Below are 9,312 nucleotides of genomic sequence, written 5' to 3' on the forward strand. Positions count from 1 at the left end.
CATACGCAAAGTCGGGATACTTTGATTGGAAATGCTTCCACGCTTTTGCATCTGAAGGATGTCTGATCTCACCATCTGTTGAGTGCTCCGCATGCCATCTCATTGGTTGCGCTGTGCGTTCAGACAGATACAACCTCTGCAACCTTTCCGTCAAAGGTAAATACCACATCCTTTTATATGGCACTGGAACTCTTCCACTCGTATCTTTATAACGAGGCTTTCCACAAAATTTGCATGTAACCCGCTGTTCATCCGCCCTCCAATAAATCATGCAGTTGTCGCTGCATACATCTATTACCTGATACGATAAACCAAGACCAGCTACGAGTTTCTGAACCTCGTAGTATGAACCAGGAGCTACATTATCCTCGGGTAGAATACCTTTTACAAAATCAGCAATCGCATCCACACAGTCTTCAGCCAAATTATAATCTGTTTTAATGCCCATCAATCTTGTAGCAGATGATAAAGCTGAATGACCATCTCTGCAACCTTCGTACAATGGTTGCTTTCCAGCATCCAACATATCATAAAATCTCCTAGCTTCTGCATTGGGTAAATCTTCCCCTCTAAAATGATCATTTACCATCTGCTCAGTACCTACACCATAATCTACATCCGTTCTAATTGGTTCTTCTAATCTAACCGCTGGCTGAGGTTCGCTAGTACTACCATGTTCATAATCAGTTTCCCCATGATGATACCAAATTTTGTAACTTCGTGTAAACCCACTCAAATATAGATGAGTCCAAACATCCCACTCTTTAATAACCTTTCTATTTTTACAATTAGAGCAAAGACATCTTAACATACTTGTTTTTTCTTCCGGTTGTCGGTGAACTAACCCTATGAATTCGGTTATACCTCGTTGGTATTCTTCCGTAAGCAATCTCGTGTTCGGATCCAAATGAGGTCGATCGATCCAAGAACGAAAATAATTTGAAGAAGACATATTTTTTATGAATCAAATTCGTGTGTAAATAGAGTAAGAGGGAGGATGAAGATATGGAGTGAATGAAGAGGAAGAGGAGTGCTTGTATTTATAGTTTAAATCCTGCCGACAGATCGAGGAAATTCCGACGGAATTCCGACGGAAAAGGCTAGTTCGTCGGAATTTCCTGGGAATTTTGTAAAATCCCCCAACGGCTCTCCAACGGCTATAATATTTCCTCGGAATTCATCGGTTTTTTCCGATGAACCCATTTTCCCTCGGAATTTCCTCGGAATATTCCGACGGATAGATATTTCCTCGGAATTCCGTCGGTATATTCCGAGGAAATTCCGAGGAAACCCAATTTTGTGCTTCCTCGGAATTTCCTCGGAAATTCCTCGGGATATTCCGAGGATTTCATTTTCCGTCGGAATGTCCGTCAGAATACCGCTGTTTTCTTGTAGTGACGAGCTCATTTCCTTGGTGATAGGTACAACTTGACTACGACCAACATAGCTGAATCTATAAACAGAGTGCTTTCAGAAGCAAGAAACTTGCCGATTGTAAGACTTTTAGAAGCAATAAGGCTAATGATGACACGATGGTTTTTGGCACGGAAGAATGATGCATATTTGATGAAAACAACTCTAACTCGTGGAGTTGAGAAGCTTTTAGAGGTACACTTGAGTTCCTATAACACATGAATATTTTATGAACACAAAACTAATGTTGCAAACATACTTTCACAGGGACGTGTACCATATTCTAAAATGCTCAGCGTACAGCAGATAGATATTCACCAATATCAGGTTTCTGGTGTCTCAACTACACACATAGTGAATTTGACTGAGCGGAGATGTTCATGCCGCAGATTTGACATAGAAAAGTTACCATGCACGCATGCAATAGCAGCAGCAGAGGTGACAAAGTTATCAACGATTTCTCTATGTCATCCATACTACCGTGCAAACTATATGCACAATGCTTACTCCACTGCAGTACTGCCGAGAGATGCTGATACATCAGTTCCTGAAAATATCGCAGGAATCATTTGTTTACCTCCGGTGGTTCGCCAACCACCAGGGAGACCCAAAAAATCAAGAATGAAATCTTGCCTTGAGAAAGGTGAAAATAAGAAACGCCCAAGAAAAGAGCATAAATGTTCTATTTGTAATCAGGTTGGTCACAATTGCAAAACATGTCCTGTTCTTTAGACAGTTTGAGTCTTATGTTTTTTTTTGTTTCTTGTTTCGATTTGTACTTGTTTCTTGTTTCTGGTTAGACAGTTTAAATCTTTTGTTTTTTGTTTCGATTTGGACTTGTTTCTTGTTTCTGGTGACAATTTGACATGCTTGTTTCTTGTTTCTAGTTACACAATCTATTTACTGGTTATACAGTATGTCCTTTGTCCTGTTGTACTCATAATAAACAAAGGCAAGATGGGCAACGATGTCTGCAGATATGAGTCTGCCTGATTCCAACGATTTTTACTAAAAATTCATAATGAAATTACACAACTTCAAGGCAGCAAGTAGATAATGATTCCAAAACATGAAATACTACATAACAGTAAATAACTTTGTTTCTAAAACATGAAAATACTACAGACCCGAGACCTCATCATAGATCTCGGCAGCTAACTTAATACGCATTGCCGGAATGCACTGGTCAGAAAGTCCTTCAAAACCACAACCAACTGCCTTACACTCTATGTACTTCAGAGCGTAAACACCACAATCCCCAGGGTCTTCATTCTTAGGCACACTTTTAGGTCTTGAAATCCTGAACTGTTGTGAACTCTTCTTCCTTTCTGGAACCATTTCATTTAGCAATAACGGAATCATCTTCGTGAAAGGACGACACTCTTCTAGAAGATCTGTGATGCTCGGGACAACTGTATGTATGCTGTCGTAAACATGAATTATTTTCTTGTCAAGATCCACTTCTAAAGCGACCCAATGGTTACCATTGATCAAGTGGCAAAGAAACAACCGATCAACATCCTTCAGCCACTTTCTGTTGTTGGAAAACTCTTCAGGATAATTGCCATTGAAGACCTTCTTGTACGTATCTGAGAACTTCCATGTCTTAGGATCGTATTTCTTGTAGTCTCTGACCCACGTGTTGACAAACCAGTGGTCAAGAAAAGCTATCCTTGATGAGTATGGTGAAGGGTTCCTCATAGATCTTTTATGAAACATAAGCATTGCAGATGCCATATGCTGTCAACCAAAAAAAAATAGAGTGTATGTTAGCTACCCGGAATCATGTTGATACAAGAAAAAAATGAAAAACTTACAGAATCTGTTAGCCACCCACACTCATCTTTTTTCCAAAGATTTCTTGGCGTTATTAGCTTCATGTAGAAGTGAGTGTCTACATCGTTATCACCACTGAAATGAATGAAAAACAAGCTCAAGTTAGTCTAACAGTTTGAATTATGAAGAAAAAATAAGACATGTTACTCATTACACTTACGCAATACTTCGTAGATAATCCATTAGCTTCTTAAATTTTGTTTCCTCAACTTTAGTTAACGGATCACAGTCGGCTATACACTCAGAATCGCCTGTTATGATCCTCTTCACAGTTGAGTTACCAACATATGGATACACGTGAGTCTTTGTCAGCTGTGGCTTGCGTTTATGCAAAGGTCCTTCTAAGATTGATGCCACTAACTGGTCTAACGTGGTACCTAGGTTGTCATATTTTTGCTTATCTTCTAAATCAGACCATGTTTCAGCAGAATCTCTAAGTTGTGGAACTCCATTCTTCTCCTTCTTAACATTTATCAAACCTCCAGCAGGTTCTTTTTACTTGATTTTTTCTAGTAACCGAATCTCCAACAGTGTCAAGTAGAATAGGAGACGTTAGCTTGACCTCGGATTTCTTGGCTTTCTTTCTAACCACACACTGCACTGCCGCATCTACATCAAATGGTGTCTTGTCTTGGACCATCCATGACTATTTGAGTATGTCAAAACCAATTTCAAGTTAATTTCGAATCTAAAGTTACTTTAACCTAAAATAGACATACTCGTAAGTGAAGCAAAAGACTAACCGGGTCATTGCTGTTGACTTCATCTTCTTGGTTTACAATGTGTGCATCATTTTTGGGGGCATTTGCTTGCATCTGCTCTGTAATTTTAGCAACTTGTTCTTGTAATGCTAAGATTTGATTGCCAAGTACCTGCTCGGCTTGAGCAACTCTTGCATTTACTTTTGCTTCAATCTTTGTGTCTAATGTAGTCAACACCTTCTCAGCAACAACTGTGTCCACATTTTGAACCGTTGCAGTCAATGTCTTCACTGCTTCCATTAGATCATGCCTGAATCCATCATCTCCACCTGAGTTAAGGCTGGATCCACAGTCCTGCCATAAAACAGTAAACGAACTCAACAATAAAGTCAAGTAAAAAATAAAGTACTTTCAGCACGGCTTCACAAACTAGACTAATCAATACATACAAGTAAACAATCAAGTAAGCATACTCACTGTGATTTTCCTCTTCGCTGGATTTTTTTTTTCATGCAATCATCTTCTTCAGTCACTAAATTCCTTTGCTTTTTGATTGCTACTGGTTCATTAGTTGCCTTCAAGCTCCAGTACTTATCATCAAGCTGGTCATGTAGAATGTCTAAAATCAAGTTATGAAGATCATCATCAACCTTGTCATCATCCCATTGAGAATATATGTCCGATTCTGCCTTAACAATGAGATGTCTGACACGCACCTACCAATCAAGTCATGTAAAAAACATTAGTATGAATACATTACAAGTGATCTCTTTTAATAAGAGTTAACAATAATGTAAGAAACTACCTTCTGGTGAGCTTTTTTCTCTTTTTTATAAAACATATCCCACTGTATACGGGGACGGGATGCAGACCAAGAGAGAAGAGGAACTTGGTTACCCTCAATATGGTTCCCATATTCATGCCCAATGCCAGGTATTGATTCATACACCCAGATGAGAAGAGCATGAACACATCCACGAAGTGTATATTTCTTCTTTCCTTCATATGAAACAAGCTTAACTGAATTAACGAGGCTGGAAAATCCGACACGCCCCCAAGGATATCTTTCAAAAGCTTCTGCGTCTAAGACTCTCTTCGCTTCTTCCAAAGGAATTCTGCTACCGGGAGAGATGCCTAATATGCCAATCGATAAGACACAAAGCCAGCCAATCATTCTTCTCTTCTCAAATGACCAATTCCTAATGCGAGGAAACAATTCGCGCAACTCAGATAACATTGGACCATGTGAAGGAGACACACCAATCTCTTCCCAAAACGCCTTATGATCAACCTCCACCTTATCATTGATGTCGAAAGGTTCACAATTCAAACCTGTTATTTCACCAAACTCATATAGCGAAAACCTGATTGGCTGTCCTTCTATTGCAGACCATAGCTCATGAAGATTATCCACGACCAGTTGGTTTGCCAGCAAATGGTGAACGACTTGGGCTGACCATGTATAATCCATCTCTTTGAACCTTATAATAACTCCAACAGAAGATGCCTTAATGGATTCCCACGCATCCAAGACAACAGATTCCTCCACCATCTGCAAACCAGCCAAGTGACAGTTATGATTCATTGATCGATATTGCAGTGGACATTTTCCCTCTTCATAAAGTCTTGCTGGATATTTCTGTGGGTGCTTGATGTAGTCATATCTCTGTAAATAATGAACAATGAAGTAAGGGACACACGAATTTTATATTTCCAGAAATCCAATTCAAAAATACCCAAAAAACTAAGAAAGAGACTAAACTTTGATGCCACGATTTCTATTTCAATTGAATAGCTTCAAGAGGAGATGAGGTTGTATCTGAAGAAACAACTGAGAAAACGTAAATAAAGCCACCACCTTCGACGAAACTTTGAATTTTAGAAAGGAGATTTAGGGTTCGCCGGCTGAGTGGATGAGGAATCGAAAGCTTTTAGTGGTAGAGTAGAGTGTTGACATGACCCAATCGATGAGGAATCATCTTAATAAGAAAGAGAATCGAAAGTTTGAGGATTACACAATTTGGAGATTTAGGGTTCTTGGGGAGGGTCACGGGAAAGAGAAAGTGTCGTGGGGGAGAAATTTTTTTTATTTTTTTTTACCTTTTTTGTTCAACCAAAGCTTCTACTTTATCTAGAATCTTTCATTTTTCTGTATTAAAAAGTTATATTACGTTTAAATCTATTTATTGATTGGGTATTTTGGACTTTAACTCACTTTTTTCTTTTTTTTTTGTTTTGGTATGTTATTCTAGTCATTACTCATAAAAAGTGTGTTATTCTAAGTAATTTCGCATTATAATACCAATAAAGTGAATACTAATCACGGAGAACAATGACCAATTGTTTACGAAAACTTAAATGGTTCAAATCAGTAGCCAATGAACATTGAACCAAAAAAAAATAACAAGACAAACAGTAAGTATTCTTATGTAAGTATGACTATTACATTAGTAAACATTGATATTAGTAAAACCATATATCTCGAGTAAAGTGACTTCATATGCTAAAAAGAAATTTTACTAATATTATATCTATTCATATATACACATAATATATTGCAAGCACTCAACCATAAGACTTTTACAATATTGTATGCACTCATATATGTAAATAATATATTGCATTTACTTGGCCTTAAAGTCTAAATGCAATTTCTTATCAATTCTAAAATAATTCTTATTTTATGAATCCAATACACAGTTTCATAGGTTAATAAATTTAATAATCATTAGACAATATGCTGCCGTAAATAAGAATGAAGATTCTAATAACAATATGCAGCCGTAAACATGAGCAACATGATGTCTTTTTGAACAAAAGATAAGATGTTATTACTAATTATCATATATCAACAGCTCGTAAGTTATTAAACTAATATGCTTTAAGAATTAGCAGCCGTATGAGAACTTTAAATATGCTTAACAAGATGCAGTAGCAAGGATGCTAAGTAATGCTAACTTTGACATGTTTAGTTTTACGAATGAATGCAATATTAACAATAAGTAATGAAAGCGATACCAACGTGATGACTTTCAATAACAAAATATAAGCATCACATATGATTAATTTACAAAGAGAGCACATACGGGTATAAACTGTAATAAAATTGAGCATTAGCTTATAAACATCGACAAGATCTCTTTTCAATCCAATGATTTTCTTTCCTTAAAACAATGGTAGATCAATATTGTCGACTAAAGCACCTAAGCTTATATTGTGTATGAATCAATTCTTACAAACCATGAATTGATAATAAGCATGATTTGAAAAGGGATTGAATATAGACTAAAAGTATAGTAGAATGAAAATCTATACCTACTAGTTCAAGATTGCTAGAGTTTCGTGCTGATAACGTGTTATAAGTAAAAAGAGAAGATGAGAAATTGATGTGTATTATTCCATGAGTAATGAATCCTTTATATATGATTACAATAGCTCGTAGACAAAACCACTTGGAGAACAAGTAAAGCTTGGAGAACAAGTATATTTAAGACTTGCCATAATGACATCACCATAATATTCATAACATTTCCAAATATATTATTTGGAGGCTTTTTTTTTGCTCATTTTTATTCAGAAACCCGCGATCTTTCTATTCTCTGTTTTTTTGTTAATGTAGAATCCATAGTATATGAATCCAAATGGTGATATTTAACGTGCCTTGCAATACAAAAAATGAATTCGGATTGTATATTTAATAGAAAAATCAAATCAAGTCTACCTAGAATATTCTTCGGACAAAGTATATCATATTCTTAATATCAATTTCATATAAATTTAAAAACCTAACAAGCATACAGACTGTATATATTTAGTATTTTTTTTGGTAAACACATTGATTAAACGTTTAAACACACACCAATTAACCTAATGTTCCAATAATACTACAATCGAATGGTATGTCATTGTAGTATTTTAGGATCGAATCCACAAGGAACTAATGATCTATAACACCAAGAATACACAAGCTTCCTTAATCTAAGCAAACAAGAATATGGATGATTTTGTAACAAGATAATGTCCTAGGAATATAAACAAGGTGATCTCAAATCCAATCAAGAAATAAGTGCAATAAGTGCAAGAACTTTCAATCAAATGCTAAGGATGGATCCATGGGCAAAGATAATTGATATAAGGTGATCAAGGTTCAATCTAGGATGTTCAAACAAAACAATCAACAAGTCTATAGGTCTAGATCTCATTCAATATAGATTAATCCACTGTCGTGGCAAAAACCACTATGCTAATCATGAATTAAACATCAACTGTCGTTGGCTAACGCAATCAAGCATGCATGAATCACAAGTCTACTAACCACTTAAACATCTCGGACATCAACTGTCGTTGGCCAAGTATTAAAAGACAATACTAAGTTCATTCAAGCATTTTAACAAACACTTCCGGGCGTAAACTAACTTAAGGTCTAGATGAGAGTGATCAAGTCTAATCTAGCATTAAGAACACTTAGCAAGCATTGAACAATTTTAATCAAGCAATAAACATCCTAAATATCCACCTAATCACCCTAATCTATCTGATCCATGAATCACGAGTCACTACTCACTAATCTCCATGAGAAACCTTAAACCCATGTAAGGATCAAGGCTAATCATGTTAATGAGCAAGAGAAACACAAATATAAGATGAAGTACTTCCTTAGATTATCAAAAGATTCAAGCTTTTACAAGTTTAGACAAAGTTTCGAGAGAAAATGTGATAAAACTACAATTTTTAGGTCTAAAACTATATATAAGAGGTCCAAACTCGTGCTTGTTTAGTTGAATTAAATTGGGTCAAACCGGTCAACAGCTCAAAATCTCGTCCGCGAGCGGCTTCTTTCTCCCGCTCCAGCAAGTCGATATTGGACAGGGGCATGGGTCTTTTTCCAGCAGGTTCACTTGACCGCTCCACTAGGCCGCTGCAATGCTTGATCTTTGATGTTGAGCGGGTACGTCTTGCCGCAACTGAAGACCGCTGTGAGCTATGCTCCAGATACAACGACTTCTCGTCCCCGCTGGCATCAAACCGCTGTAGCCCGAGCTTGGAGACTATGGTTCATCGTCTCTGTTCTACTCGAGCCTCTCCTCTCCGGCCATCAAACAGCTCTATCCGAGCTTGACTTCTTCTTCCTCGCCTTGACCAAGCCGTGACTGCGCCACCGTCGTGCTCTCAGTTCAAGCCGTGGTCTACTCCGGTAACTCTCGTCGTCGGAATCAAGGCGCTTCAGTCGCAGGTGAAAGCTCGATGCTCAACGGTGTCTCACCCCCGCGATATCAAGTCGCTCCGGCAGTGTTCTCAGCTCCTAGCCGCGGCGATCTGGGTCGAGCTCATGCTCCTCCGCCGTGCTCAGCCGTGAGTTCTC

The 9,312-nt window shown here is 37.5% G+C and overlaps 1 long non-coding RNA gene across 1 annotated transcript; it reads right to left on the reverse strand.

Annotated features, from left to right (window-relative positions):
• Nucleotides 1-1,362: 1,362 nt before the first annotated feature.
• Nucleotides 1,363-8,859, reverse strand: LOC106363634. The gene is made up of 5 exons (XR_007319512.1): nucleotides 5,713-8,859; nucleotides 4,428-5,616; nucleotides 3,993-4,304; nucleotides 3,231-3,895; nucleotides 1,363-3,153 (listed from the first exon to the last, which is right to left on the reverse strand). It is a non-coding gene; the product is annotated as an uncharacterized LOC106363634 (long non-coding RNA).
• Between the last annotated feature and the right edge of the window lie 453 nt (nucleotides 8,860-9,312).

Source organism: Brassica napus, chromosome C2, assembly GCF_020379485.1.
Source record: "Brassica napus cultivar Da-Ae chromosome C2, Da-Ae, whole genome shotgun sequence".
Lineage (NCBI taxonomy): Eukaryota > Viridiplantae > Streptophyta > Magnoliopsida > Brassicales > Brassicaceae > Brassica > Brassica napus.